This window comes from Penaeus japonicus, unplaced genomic scaffold (genome assembly GCF_977035675.1).
Source record: "Penaeus japonicus unplaced genomic scaffold, GWHDUDI00000001_assembly GWHDUDI00000011, whole genome shotgun sequence".
NCBI lineage: Eukaryota > Metazoa > Arthropoda > Malacostraca > Decapoda > Penaeidae > Penaeus > Penaeus japonicus.
Genome location: NW_028234413.1, coordinates 14,178,455 through 14,188,454, shown reverse-complemented (window position 1 = coordinate 14,188,454; position 10,000 = coordinate 14,178,455). Strand labels below are relative to the sequence as shown.

Genomic DNA, 10,000 nt, shown 5'->3' with positions numbered 1-10,000 from the left:
GTATAGTTATAGGACCAACAAACAATATATATCAGTAAAAATGCCCCCTCCCCCACGTAACGGAACATAATTAAGCTATACCTCCTTGGAATCACCATGGATCATCCTGTCGAGTTAATGGTAATGCACCACCTGTAGGCCTTCCTTCCGGTGCCACCTGCGACCCCGACAACCTCCGAGTGAGAGTCAGTGCCAAGCTTCATGCCCTTCGCCAAGCGGACTATGATACTCTCACCTTCAATCAGTTTTTTTTACCTAAAGCTGACAGTTTTGGTGGTGGTTTGGATTTTTTAATCTTCATTTCGTCTTCATCTTGTTATCCTTCATTTGTTTTCTATTCCAATAATGTCGCCGTTCTTCGTGTTTTACGTATATTCTTTCTTGTCCTTTCTTCCTTTTATCTCTACCTCTCTTTGCTATATATCTCTCGTTTAGTTGAATTAAATGTTCTTATCATTTTCACTACTAAAATGTTTTATCTGTTCCGTTTTATTTGCGTTGCTGACTATCTCTCCCCTTCCCCTTCGCATTGCCTTAAAGCATGTGTCACCCTTATGAATAATGCCGCGTCAGCCACACCTCTTTTCAACCCACAGCTTCGCCCACAATATTGATCCCAAAGCCGACGGGAGACATGAAGGCGTCGGGCCAACCTTTCGCCTTTTTCACTCATGGTGTTTTAGGAGGACGAAGGGGGAGACAGTCATGAGTCGAGGTTCAAGAGAGATGGGAAGGAAGGAAGAGGAGGGGGAGGTCGTGGAGGAGGAGAAGGGGGAGGAAGATGAGGAGGGGGAGGATGATAGTATGGTGATTGAAATAGGAGGGTGGAGGGGATAGGGGGAAAGAAGAAGGGGGATAGGAGGAGGAGGAGAAGATGATAAAGAAGAAAAGCAAGGAGGATGAAGAAGGGAAAGAGGAAGTAGAAGAGGAAGAATACAGAGAGAGAGAAAACAGAATAGTAAGGAAAGAGGTAAGATGAAGACAGAGGGAGGGAGGAAGAAGTAGAAACAGGGAGAGAGAAAGAATGGATACGAATTCAAAATGAAAGACAGAGAAAAGTTCGAAATATATAAAGGGGAGCTTAAGAGACAGAAGGAAACAAACATACGACGTAGATCCACCATTTCAAGAAATAACGGACATTTTTTCTAAGACGGGAAATAAAGAATAGCATTGTTTACATCTGAAAAAGAAAAAGAAAAAAACGAAGAGATTCGCGGATCTTCCAGTTCCGCAGTTTATTTTAGCCAAAGGCCCCTTGGACTCCATTTCGCCTCCTCTTAGCTTTTCCGGGTTCAAGGAATAGCTCTTCTTCACTTCCGGGACGCAGTTCCTCTGAGCGATGTCAGTGCTATCTGACGTGCTTGACATTTGGGGGAAGGAGGGTGGGATGGGGGGAGGGGTGTTCAGTTGCAGCACATTGCAAGTTTATTAATTCAGAAAGTGTCTTTGTTTTGATATATGTGTCTCTCTGTCTCGTTTCTCCCCCCCCTCTTTGATGCAATATTTGTATGTACATATTTCTTATTTTTTGCTTCCTTTGTGTCTATCCACCTTTCTTTGCTTCAATCGATTGCATATTTTCTCATTCATGTTCCCCTTGACACATTCATATCTATAAATCACCTGCCACAAAGGTGTTTCATTAACGTGCTTCTGTTCAGACATTTTGAATCGACATTTCTTCTTCTTCTCCACTTCATCCCTTTTCTCCTTTTATCAATTCTAATTCTCTCCGATTCTAACCTCTATCCCCTTTAACCTCTCAGCATATGATTTTCTTGCTTCAAATCCTTTTCGTGGCTCGTTGCCAAAAGTTCTTCGGCCTTTCAACCATACGTCTTTGTTCCTTTCCTTTTACCTCTCGTTCGCTCGCACATATCCCGCAGCCGTTGTTTCGCCGTAAGTCTCCGAATGTCTAGTTTTCCTTCTGAGAAACAGAGATTATCTATTTCCGTTTCGATAGCTAAGTCGAGATCCTCCCTGGTCCTCGTACTTGTTATATTACATCGCGGTTATTGATCTTATATGATTTTTGAAAGTTATTTTAATCTTCGTTTAATGATCATCGTATACTACAGATTGCCATACAGAGCAGAAAATGGGAGAGCTAAATTCCCTGTGGAAAAAAAAAAAAAATCTTAGGAACATCCGGTGCGCATGTAATCTTGAACCCCCCTTTCACGAACATTTCTTCCTCTAAGGGATGCTATAAAGATGAGATTACAAGTAATTTATTAATGGATGTGAGTGGACAGATTCAAAAAGCCCATTCGATGTGCCACTGCAACATAGAGAACACAAGTCACGTGTGTTTTGGTTTGTTGCAACGAGGTCGGGGTGATGTAGGGGCACTGCACCACTTCGGCACAACAAGTTAGGTCATTGGAGACGCGTGCTTCTGTGTGTGTAAGGAGAGGGGGAGGAGGGAAGGGGATGCGTGTACTTTGACACATTGACGCGCATGCATTTAAAAAGACACATACACACACGCGCGCGCGCAAGTATATCACACAATGATACAATCAAACAACACATACAACAGATAACTAATGCGTACATATTGACATTTACACCACAATAAACAAAAAGACAATCTTATTCTTTCAAAACAAATAAATAGAAAAGAACATGTAGGCAATGATTATCATTATTATCATTATTATTTTTCAAGATCAAGCACATTTGCGGTCGGTCTTTCCCGCTCACCCGACCGCCGCGCCGCATCGAGTAACTCCCACGACGCAATATCTGTTTCGTCTAGCTTTCTCTGCTTTATAGTTAATCCTATCACATTTTCACAAGTGGATTCGTATCATTTCATCATATCTCATTCTCACGTTATGATTTTTCTTTTTCTTCGTTTTTGTCTTCATTTTCTTGTTTGCTGGTTCTCACGTCTTCCTTTATTTTCCCTCTTCTTACTTTCTCACGTGTTCCCTATACTTGTGTGTTTTTTTCTCTTGGCTACTTCCTTTCGTATCCCTCCCCCTTTTCGGAATATCTCCCTCGTCAACGAATCACCCGTAATCACTCATTTGTTTATAGGTTATCCTCGTTCTCACATCTTCCTTCATTCCTTTGCATGTTTCCCCTCACTCGTTTTCCCGTCACGTGATCTCTCTCTCTTTCGTAATCCTTTTCCCTTCCTTGGACACCGAATCCTTACACGGGATTCGAAGACTATATTAGGTGAAGGCATCAGAAAGTCTCTTTCCTGGATGCATAATAATTGTCACGTGGTAAGAACACGCTGGCGAGAGAAGAAGCACAAGCTCTGTATTTGAATAAGGAATTACGAACAAGTCAAAAGTGAGAATTTGGATTGTTCTAGTCTAATATTTATTTGATATCTTCCCTGGTTAGCAAGATATAAGTTTGTAGTCTCAGGACAAGTTTGTGGTTCAGAGCAGTGGGGGCTAATAACGATTATTGTATTATAATGGATTTGGGGGGACTAATGTGGGATTGTCTATCAACATTATATGGCGAACAAAGACATTTAAAAAAGCTACATGTGGCAGCGATTATCAAAAGAAATTCATCTCGCATATTGCAACACGGAAGCGGTAGACACGGGACACAAAGATACAAAGAGCAGATCCTAAGAGCATTCATGTATATTTTGTTCTTCTTCTTTTGTCTCCTGAAGTGGGGGGGGTATAAACATTAAGGATATTAACAATGAATGGTGAGGACTAAATAGGCTCTGGCAATGCGTGTGCCGTGAAAGAGAAGGTGTAGTAAGAAGGTGAGGTGGCAGAAAGCTATACGTGTCACGGGATTGAAAGGTAAGAGGAAGTAGAAAAAAACAAGTCGCACGCGGTTAGGAGAGTTGATAATGTCGTGGGCAGATGTAAGTAATTGAAAAATGGGTTGAGTGGGTGGAATGGGTGAGTGAAAAGGGAATATGGGCAAGGGAGATGAGACATTATAGGCGAGGGGGAGGGACAAGATGACAGAAGGGTAAGGGGATTTAAATCGATAAATATTTCGACGATGCGATAGATTAACCGACTAATTACTATCTAATCAATTGAAGGATCGACTTGGAATTCACCGAACCCTTTTAATAACTGCTCCCCGAAGTATGGTGGGTGTGGTGGTGATAGTGTGGGTGAAGGGAAGGCGAGCGGTCGCAGAGTGACGCTGTGGGAAGTACGTCTGCATTCAGGGCTGTGTGGATGTATTGTCTGGTCTCAATCCGGCGTCAGAATGGATAGAAACTGGCGATCAGGGATAGAAAGTTCTGTTCTGGGATATAAAATTATGCTCAGGGATAAAGAAAAGTTCTGTTCTGGGATATAAAATTATGCTCAGGGATAAAGAAAAGTTCTGTTCAAGGATAGAGAATTCTGTTCAGGGACAGAAAGTAGCAATTAGGGAATAGAAAGATCTATTCAGGGAGAGAAAGTAGTGATCGTAGATAGACAGAAGTATTCATGAATAGAAGTATTCTGTGTCGGAGGAAGAGAGTGTAGTTAGGAAAGGGGATAGCAAGTGATGTTCAATGAGTGGTGATAGAAAAAGGCGTAGAGGGATAGAAAAAGACGAGAGGTTAGAAGTGGTATTGAGCGATGGAAATTGATGTCAAGGGATACAATGGTGTAATGGGGGATAGCATATAAGCATACGAGTATACGAGGAAATGAAAGCAGTGAAGGAAGGTATTCGGTGAAGGAAGAAGAACAAGGAGGGGGAGGGAGAGGGAAGAAGAGAGAAAGAGCGAGAGAATGAGGGATAGAGTGGAGTAGAGATAGAGGGAGAAGGGAGGACGGAAGACTGGAATGGAATCGAGAAGAGAGAGAAATGCCGAAGTAAAGTAGAGACAGATGATAGGAATAGGAGAGAAAGGGAGCGGAGAAATGGAAGAATAGAGGAAACAAAGGAGAGAGACAAGGGACGAAGAAGGAGTCAGGACGAACGTGTCTAAGTATCGTCTCAACTAGGAAACGTCAGCTGATTGTAATCCTTTAGTGCACGTGGCTCTTGGCCGGGCTTGGGGGGTGGGGAAGGGGTGGGGGTGCATGTGTGACTGAGTGTGTCTGTTTACATGTGAGTGTTAATGTGCAGGTAATGTGTCTTTACACGTCTTAGCGTCGTTTTGTTTGGATTGAGTGTGTGAGTTTGTGTTTATATAATTATGTGCACTTCGTGTGCACGTGAGTGATTTTATATAAACTTATTTATACGAATACCCTATAGGCTGCACATATAATCAAAGTGAGTATGCACGTGGCTGGACACGTTATTATGAATAGAATACGAATGACTTGAGTATCCTCGCGTCAGCTTAAATGACGTCACGCGGTGTCGCATGAACAAAGGTGGAAGATACAGAAGAAGCTACACTTCAATCTCACGCAAAAGCATTAAGAAAGAAGGAAAGGTCACGCGAATGTCCTAAGTATTTGTTTACCATTCGTTTTTTATGCCTTTTTTTAACATTTATTTATATTTATTATCTATGGTTATACCTGCTTCGCGTTTGAATTATACTTTTCGGCTTTAACATCCTTTACGTATACACATTTATGATTGCATGTCACGTGAATATCACGATAAGCTAGAACAAAGAACGTACGATGGATATGGACTCATTCCGCAAACAAAGAACAAAGAAAAGTAACACACACACGAGATAACCAACATCTAGAGCGAAAGGAATAAGTAAAGAGTGTCTATAAACAAAACGCCACAGCATCCTCTGAAGACGCAATAGGCCTGATCACTTGATTGGAGAGCTCGGCCGTGACCCTATTGCCTGAGAATCGAGGCCAAAGCCGTCAAAGCAAATTAACACCAGAGGAAATAGGCAGGCAGGGATCATACCCGCCTCCCTACCCTTTTGCCCCAGCCCAGCCACAGGGAATAAGGGTAGGACAGAGGGCAGGATGCATCGCCTAGTGAAGGGTCAGGTTCCGCCTTGCGTATTTGTGTATTGGCTTGAGGGAGGAATGGGTTTGACGCGCGGCATAAAATGGAGAGAGAAAAAAAAAAACGAAAACAAAAACGGACGAAAGGATGCATACAGTATACATATATATGTACCACGTGTGTATCACTTCATCGCAAATGCAATCTATGATTATCACCTTAACAAAACCATTTGATATGAGCAACATAATTATACATATTGGCAGTGGCCTTAAAGAAAAAAGGAAAAAATTCACAATAATAAAGATGATAACAAGAATTTTCACCTGTACTTAAAACCGCCATCTACAATAACACTCACATAACAACACAATAAAGGTCATCCTTCCACAACAACCATCAAAAGACCTAAAAAAAAAACTGACAAAGTAAAAGGAACTTTAAACACGGCACCTCGAGCAGTATTGATCAGTCAAGATTAATGGAGGACTCGAGAAAAGTCTAGTCAATAATGGTTTCAACAACCTTAACTGGACAGACAGCTCACTAAGTCTGTGATTCAGTGCATGCGCTTGAAACCTTAGGACACGGAGGGCAAGCAAACAAAAGAAGGGCGTCGGAGCGTTCTTTACTGATTAACTGATATATCGTGGACGTCGCCATATGACTGAGGTTGGTTGCTATCCCGAAATTCGTGTATTCCCTTATTTTCACTGAAAATGCAGTTGTAAGAAATATTCACTTATGTGTTTTATCACTGTTATCATGATTAAACAAAGGATAACGGTTATTTGGTTATTAATTACGACGAAATGCATTTCATTTAACAGCACATGCTTGCATTGTAAAATAGGCTAAAAAAGTGTGTCAGTGGGTTTATTATTGTGTGTGTGTCCGTGTATTCAAGAGAGAGAGAGAGAGAGAGAGAGAGAGAGAGAGAGAGAGAGAGAGAGAGAGAGAGAGAGAGAGAGAGAGAGAAACTTCTTGCATATATGATATGGTTACTGCTTGTGCGTGTGAGAGCGTGTAAGAGTACGTATTTATGTGTGCATAAAGCAACCATGCAAACAGCCATACAACTATATCGCTGCATTGGTAGCATTCTCAGTGGCAGGGTTTAATCAAACGAATTTCGGCGATCAGTAATGTCGGGGGAGAGCTGCACTTGTTAAAGGTGGCACAAGTGTTTTATGAGTAGTGTGAACACTTGGGATTAATGCTATCGCTGACAATGATGTATATATAAGCATCCCATATGCATTGTACCTGATTACTTTCCCCAAAAAATGACTTGAAACAGGTGTGTTATATTGCGTCACGAAGTGATATCCAGGGCAAAAGAGAGAAAAAAACAGATGTTCGTGGTAAGATTAGGATGAAGGGTATTAAGCGTGGATGACGTGCCTCGTGCTAATCTCCTCACATGGCTGAAGGTGTACATACCAGCATAATCAGACACCCGGAGATCCTACAACCAAGAGCCTAAATCTATTTAATAAGGGAGTTACTACAAGGAATTTCAATTTCTGAGGATGTATATTTTTATACTGCTCTATATCATACATCACTACTATATAAAATGAATGGATTGTCATTCAGTAACAAAGAAATTGAGAAAAGACAAAGGAGCGTTCCTTACCTATTGAGCGAGAGGGAATGTTTGACACGCATCAGTGAATTCAGAATATTCCCTTCTATTTCTATGGCATGGAAACCATTTACTGAAATAACCTCCGCAGACCATAAAGAAATCCAATGCTCAAAGACAAAGCAATAACACCCGCATAGTTTCGGCCTGAGTCGAACCGTCATTGGCAGTTAATCAAAGGGTCCATGTATACTGCCATCCATGGGTGGCTTGTTCAATCGTCCTATTGTATACATTCCCAGAGTGAAAAGGTTGGTGACGAAATACACAATATCAGATACAGAGATTTGTCAATTCGCTCGCGCCTAGCTTTCCTTCGGCCTCCTTGCACGTAACGGAAAGGGTTCTGAAAACAAACAGGCGAGCAATGAACCAAGTGGAGCGTTTATTGCAATATACACCAAGGAAATGGACGCACACGGCATGAGTTCCTGGGCACTTAATTCCAATTACTCTTTAGATTAAACACATCATTGGAATGATTATAATGACAAGTAAAGAAAAAAGGGGGAACAAGGATGTGATAAGCAGGCCGATGAATGAAGCCACACATGAATAAATGATAGTTATAGAACATCTATTAACTTATATAAGTGTGAAAAGATATATAAGCAAATAACCTTGACACAACCAATCCAGCCATTTTCACGAACGGCACGAAGCTCTCCTCTACCCGGCGCAACTGGTTGATCTTAAAGGTCGTCTGAAGAGTTGATCATCTGTCTATCAATCGATATAGAGATCTAATCACATCGTGGGTATTGAGACCTTTCTCAAATATCTATAGCAATAAGGGTGAAAGTCTCGTGTCTCATCCATAGTAGAAGAATGTGAAAAGGATTGAACAGATGGGCTTCGTTCACACCAGTTAAGGGGTCTTTGGTGAAACGATGGGTCTAATTCCCTAAGGTTTACTGATAAGGACTTGTGAAATTAATTATCTAGGGTTTGCGAAGTTTCTGCTTTGTCTACCTACATGTCTATTTTCATGATTTTTTCCCTTTGGCATGATTCTATTTTTTCCATCCCTCTCTTATTGTGTGCGTGTGTGTGTGCGCGTGCTTGTGTGTACATGTGTATGTATATGTGTGTGTGTATGTGTGTGTGTGTGTGTGTGTGTGTTTGTGTGTATGTGTGTGTGCGTGTATGTATGTGTGTAAGTGTTTGTACACTCTACATAAGAAAGACTAAACATGCTGCGAAAGTCAGACCGTGACGTCATCCCCATTTAGAAGGTCATGACGCGTTGCTATGGGCTCATCACCTATTTGAAACCATGTTCTCTATAGTTATAAACCTTCTTAAATAAAGTTAAAATCCGTTATATATCATCCTCATTATCGTAAGTCATCAAATTCTTACACTAAAGAGAATATATGCCAACCTACCGTATCATTTTTATAATGTCCACGCGAATTTGCAGACAGTCTTAATTAAAACACGATTCCATAAAAGAAAAAAACGTTTTTGTCTTCCCTTCTTTTCAATTGGTTATCTTCTTCTCTCACCTCCCCAGTTTTATCCTCATTCTCCTTTTCTACCTAGGCAAGGACAAAAAAGTCTCTCAGACACGCGAATAAACCGAATCCGTAGCAATTTCAATGCATACCTTTGTCACGTGCAGAAGACAAGCGCTCTTCGTTTGGTCAATTGGATTACTTGTTGCTGTTTCTGTCCGTTAGTTTTGCTTGCCGTTCTTGTTATTATTCTTGGTGGATTGGTGGTAATGGTAATGGTTTTAATTATTATCATTACTTTTATCATGGTTATGATCATAGTTATGACGATCATTGTGTTTTCAATGTTTTTTCATTATGTTACTATCATTCCTGTGATCGTCATTGTCATCATTATTATCATTATTGTTCTCATCTTTTTCATTATCATCTTCACCATGAAGGTAAACTTTTCTTCATATCATTATTACCACCTTCAGCATCATGATGGTTAGCGAAATGACATGACATATTAATTATCATATTAAATTATCAAAATTGATATAATTAAATCACAAGGCCATAACCATGCATTTATATGATTGTCATAATTCATGAAGCGTAATTAAGACAGTAATAGCAACAATAATAATGATCATGATGACTAATTATGATAGTGATGAAAATGATAACAACGATAGTAATCAGAATAATAGTGATGATATTGAAATAATCGTAATCAACAGTCATATTAAACATTAATAAATACAACAACAATAATAATGATAACAATAATAGTAATAATGATAATAATAATGATAACACTAATATTAATAACAACATTACGACTTATAACAATAACAAAGTTGCTACTAATAACAACATAACCAATAATATTGATAACACCAACAACAAAAGCATAAATAATGCAAAAGACAGTGAACATTTCAGCAACGATTCTTACGGGCTGTATAATCTTCCCGGTTTATTCAGCAAGATCGATAAATGACGAGAATAAAACGAGATACAACGATGGGCG

The 10,000-nt window shown here is 40.2% G+C and overlaps 1 protein-coding gene across 1 annotated transcript in view; it reads right to left on the bottom strand.

Annotated features, from left to right (window-relative positions):
- The window catches only part of Pisd (phosphatidylserine decarboxylase), a 22,100-nt gene that overhangs the window by 11,056 nt on the left and 1,044 nt on the right, over positions 1–10,000 (bottom strand). The gene's annotated exons all lie outside the window — the stretch shown is intronic.